The sequence below is a fragment of the Entelurus aequoreus genome, linkage group LG05, assembly GCF_033978785.1.
Source record: "Entelurus aequoreus isolate RoL-2023_Sb linkage group LG05, RoL_Eaeq_v1.1, whole genome shotgun sequence".
Lineage (NCBI taxonomy): Eukaryota > Metazoa > Chordata > Actinopteri > Syngnathiformes > Syngnathidae > Entelurus > Entelurus aequoreus.
Genome location: NC_084735.1, coordinates 9,501,902 through 9,508,375, shown reverse-complemented (window position 1 = coordinate 9,508,375; position 6,474 = coordinate 9,501,902).

Sequence of the window (6,474 nt, the reverse complement as noted above, 5' to 3'; positions counted from 1 at the left end):
TTACTCTGAGGTGTGTAACTGAAAACAATGGTTTAAAAATGGTGGCCATGCATCAAGTACCAAAATATGACTGAGGTGTATATCTACAGAAGTAGCTGAAAAAAAGCTAGCATGTTAACATTAGCATGCTAACAGGTATCATTCGTCAAGGAACAAAATATTCAACGCTCAGGCGTGTACCTGCTAAATGTCCCCACTGTGGGATGAATAACAGACTATCTTAGCTACAAAAAAAATCAGGCATGCTAATGTTAGCATGCTAAAATGCTAACTATAACAGGCGTTGAATGCCAAAATCTATTACTCTGAGGTGTGTACCTGAAAAAAATTGTTTAAAAAATGGTGGCCATGCATCAAGTACCAAAATATGACTGAGGTGTATATCTACAGAAGTAGCTGAAAAAAAGCTAGCATGTTAACATTAGCATGCTAACAGGTATCATTCATCAAGGAACCAAATATTCAACGCTCAGGTGTGTACCTGCTAAATTTCCCCACTGTGGGATGAATAAAGGATTAACTTAGCTACAAAAAAAAATCAGACATGCTAATTTTAGCATGCTAAAATGCTAACTACAAAATGCGTTAAGTAACAAAATATATTACTCTGAGGTGTGTAACTGAAAAAAATTGTTTAAAAATGCTGGCCATGCATCAAGTACCAAAATATGACTGAGGTGTATATCTACAGAAGTAGCTGAAAAAAAGCTAGCATGTTAACATTAGCATGCTAACAGGTATCATTTGTCAAGTAAAGAAATATTCAACGCTCAGGCGTATACCTGCTAAATGTCCCCACTGTGGGATGAATAACAGATTATCTTAGCTACAAAAAAAATCAGGCATGCTAATGTTAGCATGCTAAAATGCTAACTATAACAGGCGTTGAGTGCCAAAATCTATTACTCTGAGGTGCGTAACTGAAAAAAATGGTTTAAATATGGTGGCCATGCATCAAGTACCAAAATATGACTGAGGTGTATATCTACAGAAGTAGCTGAAAAAAAGCTAGCATGTTAACATTAGCATGCTAACAGGTATCATTCGTCAAGTAACAAAATATTCAACGCTCAGGCGTATACCTGCTAAATTTCCCCACTGTGGGATGGATAAAAGATTATCTTAGCTACAAAAAAATCGGGCATGCTAATGTTAGCATGCTAAAATGCTAACTATAACAGGCGTTGGTGCCCAAATCTATTACTCTGAGGTGTGTAACTGAAAAAAATGGTTTAAAAATGGTGGCCATGCATCAAGTACCAAAATATGACTGAGGTGTATATCTACAGAAGTAGCTGAAAAAAAGCTAGCATGTTAACATTAGCATGCTAACAGGTATCATTCATCAAGGAACCAAATATTCAACGCTCAGGTGTGTACCTGCTAAATTTCCCCACTGTGGGATGAATAAAGGATTAACTTAGCTACAAAAAAAAATCAGACATGCTCATTTTAGCATGCTAAAATGCTAACTACAAAATGCGTTAAGTAACAAAATATATTACTCTGAGGTGTGTAACTGAAAAAAATTGTTTAAAAATGCTGGCCATGCATCAAGTACCAAAATATGACTGAGGTGTATATCTACAGAAGTAGCTGAAAAAAAGCTAGCATGTTAACATTAGCATGCTAATAGGTATCATTTGTCAAGTAACAAAATATTCAACGCTCAGGCGTATACCTGCTAAATGTCCCCACTGTGGGATGAATAACAGATTATCTTAGCTACAAAAAAAATCAGGCATGCTAATGTTAGCATGCTAAAATGCTAACTATAACAGGCGTTGAGTGCCAAAATCTATTACTCTGAGGTGCGTAACTGAAAAAAATGGTTTAAATATGGTGGCCATGCATCAAGTACCAAAATATGACTGAGGTGTATATCTACAGAAGTAGCTGAAAAAAAGCTAGCATGTTAACATTAGCATGCTAACAGGTATCATTCGTCAAGTAACAAAATATTCAACGCTCAGGCGTATACCTGCTAAATTTCCCCACTGTGGGATGGATAAAAGATTATCTTAGCTACAAAAAAATCGGGCATGCTAATGTTAGCATGCTAAAATGCTAACTATAACAGGCGTTGGTGCCCAAATCTATTACTCTGAGGTGTGTAACTGAAAAAAATGGTTTAAAAATGGTGGCCATGCATCAAGTACCAAAATATGACTGAGGTGTATATCTACAGAAGTAGCTGAAAAAAAGCTAGCATGTTAACATTAGCATGCTAACAGGTATCATTCGTCAAGTAACAAAATATTCAACGCTCAGGCGTATACCTGCTAAATTTCCCCACTGTGGGATGGATAAAAGATTATCTTAGCTACAAAAAAATCGGGCATGCTAATGTTAGCATGCTAAAATGCTAACTATAACATGAGTTGAGTGCCAAAATCTATTACTCTGAAGTGCGTAACTGAAAAAAATGGTTTAAATATGATGGCCATGCATCAAGTACCAAAATATGACTGAGGTGTATATCTACAGAAGTAGCTGAAAAAAGCTAGCATGTTAACATTAGCATGCTAAAAGGTATTATTCGTCAAGGAACCAAATATTCAACGCTCAGGTGTGTATCTGCTAAATTTCCCCACTGTGGGATGAATAAAAGATGATCTTAGCTACAAAAAAAAAATCAGGCTTGCTAATGTTAGCATGCTAAAATGCTAACTATAAAATGCGTTAAGTAACAAAATATATTACTCTGAGGTGTGTACCTGAAAAAAATGAATTAAAAATGGTGGCCATGCATCAAGTTCCAAAATATGACTGAGGTGTATATCTACAGAAGTAGCTGAAAAAAGCTAGCATGTTAACATTAGCATGCTAACAGGTATTATTCGTCAAGGAACCAAATATTCAACGCTCAGGTGTGTATCTGCTAAATTTCCCCACTGTGGGATGAATAAAAGATTAACTTAGCTACAAAAACAAAAAATCAGACATGCTAATGTTAGCATGCTAAAATGCTAACTATAACAAGTATTATATTAATTAAGTAATAAGTAACAAAAATATATTAATTAATAATATATTAATATTATTAAAATAAGACTAGTATGTACTGTTGTGTAAATACGCCAGCAAGTGTAAAAAAATAAATAAATAATAATAATAATAAGGAAACGGTCATCAGCGTGATGGGCGGGGTTTATATTGTTGGTCACGTGACCAAGCCACGTCGGTAAACTAAACAATATTAAAAAATAAAAAGATGGATATATTTTAACTTCAATATCGACCTACAGTAATTTAAAATAAGACTAATATGAACTGTTGTGTAAATACGCCAGCAAGTGTCTAATTAAAATAAATAAATAAGGAAACGGTAATCAGCAGGGGTGGGCGGGGTCTATATTGTTGGTCACGTGACCATGCTAGGCCAGTAAAACTAAACGATATAAAAAAATATATTTTAACTTCAATATCGAGCTAAAATCATTTAAAATAAGACTAGTATGTACTGTTGTGTAAATACGCCAGTAAGTGTCAAAAAAATAGATAATAATAATAATAATAAGGAAACGGTCATCAGCGGGGTGGGCGGGGTCACGTGACGAGGCTACGCCGGTAAACTAAACGATAAAAAAAAAAAAAATTAACTTCAATATCGAGCTAAAATAATTTAAAATAAGACTAGTATGTACTGTTGTGTAAATACGCCAGCAAGTGTAAAAAAATACATAAAATAATAATAATAATAAGGAAACGGTCATCAGCGGGATGGGCGGGGTCTATATTGTTGGTCACGTGACGAGGCTACGCCGGTAAACTAAACGATATAAAAAAAAATATTTTAACTTCAATATCGAGCCAGCAAGTGTCAAAAAAATAATAATAATAATAATAATAAGGAAACGGTCATCAGCGGGATGGGCGGGGTTTATATTGTTGGTCACGTGACAAAGCTACGCCGGTAAACTAAACGATATAAAAAAAATATTTTAACTTCAATATCGAGCTAAAATAATTTAAAATAAGACTAGTATGTACTGTTGTGTAAATACGCCAGCAAGTGTAAAAATAATAATAATAATAATAATAAGGAAACGGTCATCAGCGGGATGGGCGGGGTTTATATTGTTGGTCACGTGACCATGATACGCCGGTAAACTAAACAATATAACATTTTTTAAAATATATTTAAACTTTAATATCGACCTAATTTAAAGTAAGACTAGTAAGTACTGTTGTGTAAATACGCCAGCGTCAAATTTAAAAAAATAAATAAATAAAATAAGTCAACTGTCATCAGCAGGGTGGGCGGGGCTTATACGTCCGTCACGTGACCGTGCTAAACTAAACAATGGAACATTTTTAGATATGTTTTAAATTCAATATCCACTTTAAAACAATCCACCGCGCGACTTTTCGCGTCATTCCACGACGATGTAACGTTTTGCGGCGCATAAGAAGATTATTAAAGACGCTTAAACGACATAAATGACAACTAATGATAATAACTTTAACTTTCATAAATGACAAGACCTGCGGCGCCCCAAATGTCCGCCAGAGGGCAGGCTCGCTCCTTTATTTACATGTCAACAATGAAGTCACTCTTTACTGCAGAAAATCTGCCTTTAAGGATAATAATGCGCAGCTTTCATTGTCAGCTGATCTATATTTATCTGCATGAATGCAGGAAATTCATTTCATCATCATTTTCATTTTTTTCATTTTTACAGGATAGCTTCTTTTTTCTTTCCCTGCCTCACATATTTTGCGTTTTAACTTAGGGACCCCCGCAAATGTGTCCAGGAAGCTGTAAACGATTCACATATTGAAGTATTCAAAGCAAATGGGACCGCGACGATGCTTTCTGTCGCCTCGCCTGAATCGAGAGAAGCGCCACGGAATCGATTTTGTTCTTGCAGAGATGTTCAATCGATGCTAAGATGTCTCACTATGACCTTTTTGTCACTGGGGAACTTTTATTTTGAAGGCATCTGTTTGCCATTAGTCTCATTGTTATTCTGGACAAGTACGTGTCTGTCAGCCGCCTGTCCTTTTTCTCTGTGTGTGTGTGTGTGTGTGTGTGTGTGTGTGTGTGTGTGTGTGTGTGTGTGTGTGTGTGTGTGTGTGTGTGTGTGTTCTGGTAATACTTACTTAATGGGGACATCGCTCCTTTACACAGTCACCTTTAGGGGACCTCTGACGGTATGGGGACAAAAAAACAGGTCCACTAAAGCAGTGGTCCCAAACCACCGGGCCGCGGCCCGGTACCGGTCCGCGGACCGATTGGTACCGGGCCGCGCAAGAAATTAAAAAAAAAAAAAAAATAATTAAAATTATTATTATTTTTTTTTTTTTTTAAATTAAATCAACATAAAAACACTATATATACATATTGTGTATGTGTATGTCAATATAGATCAATACAGTCTGCAGGTATACAGTCCGTAAGCACACATGATTGTATTTCTTTATGAAAAAAAAAAAAAAAAAAGAAGAAAAAAAAAATTAAAAAATTAAATTTTTTTTTTTTTTTTTTAATTAAATCAACATAAAAACACTATATATACATATTGTGTATGTGTATGTCAATATAGATCAATACAGTCTGCAGGTATACAGTCCGTAAGCACACATGATTGTATTTCTTTATGAAAAATAAAAAATAAAAAAAAATAAAAAAATTTAAATAATTTTTTTTTTTTTTTTTTTTAATTAAATCAACATAAAAACACTATATATACATATTGTGTATGTGTATGTCAATATAGATCAATACAGTCTGCAGGTATACAGTCCGTAAGCACACATGATTGTATTTCTTTATGAAAAAAAAAAAAAAAGAAAAAAAAAGTAAATTAAATTTTTTTTTTTTTTTTTTTTAAATTAAATCAACATAAAAACACTATATATACATATTGTGTATGTGTATGTCAATATAGATCAATACAGTCTGCAGGTATACAGTCCGTAAGCACACATGATTGTATTTCTTTATGAAAAAAAAAAAAAAAAGAAAAAAAAAAAAATTTAAATTATTTGTATTTTATTTTTTTTTAAATTAAATCAACATAAAAACATTATATATACATATTGTGTATGTGTATGTCAATATAGATCAATGCAGTCTGCAGGTATACAGTCCGTAAGCACACGTGATTGTATTTCTTTATGAAAAAGAAAAAAAAAAAAAAAAAATCTCCCCCCCACCCCTTCCCCCGGTCCGTGGGACAAATTTTCAAGCAGCTACAAAAAGGTTGGGGACCACTGCCCTAAAGGGAAACCTTTTTAAACGTGTGTGTGTGTGTGTGTGTGTGTGTGTGTGTGTGTGTGTGTGTGTGTGTGAGACACACGCACACACACACACTTCCCACACTGCTTATCAAACTCGTCATCGATCACCTAGAGAGTGTGTATATACGTGTGTGTGTGTGTGTGTGTGTGTGGTGATGAAAGAGAGAGAGAGAGAGAGAGAGAGAAGAGAGAGAGGGAGTGAGTAAAAAGAGTGTGTGAGTGTGTGTG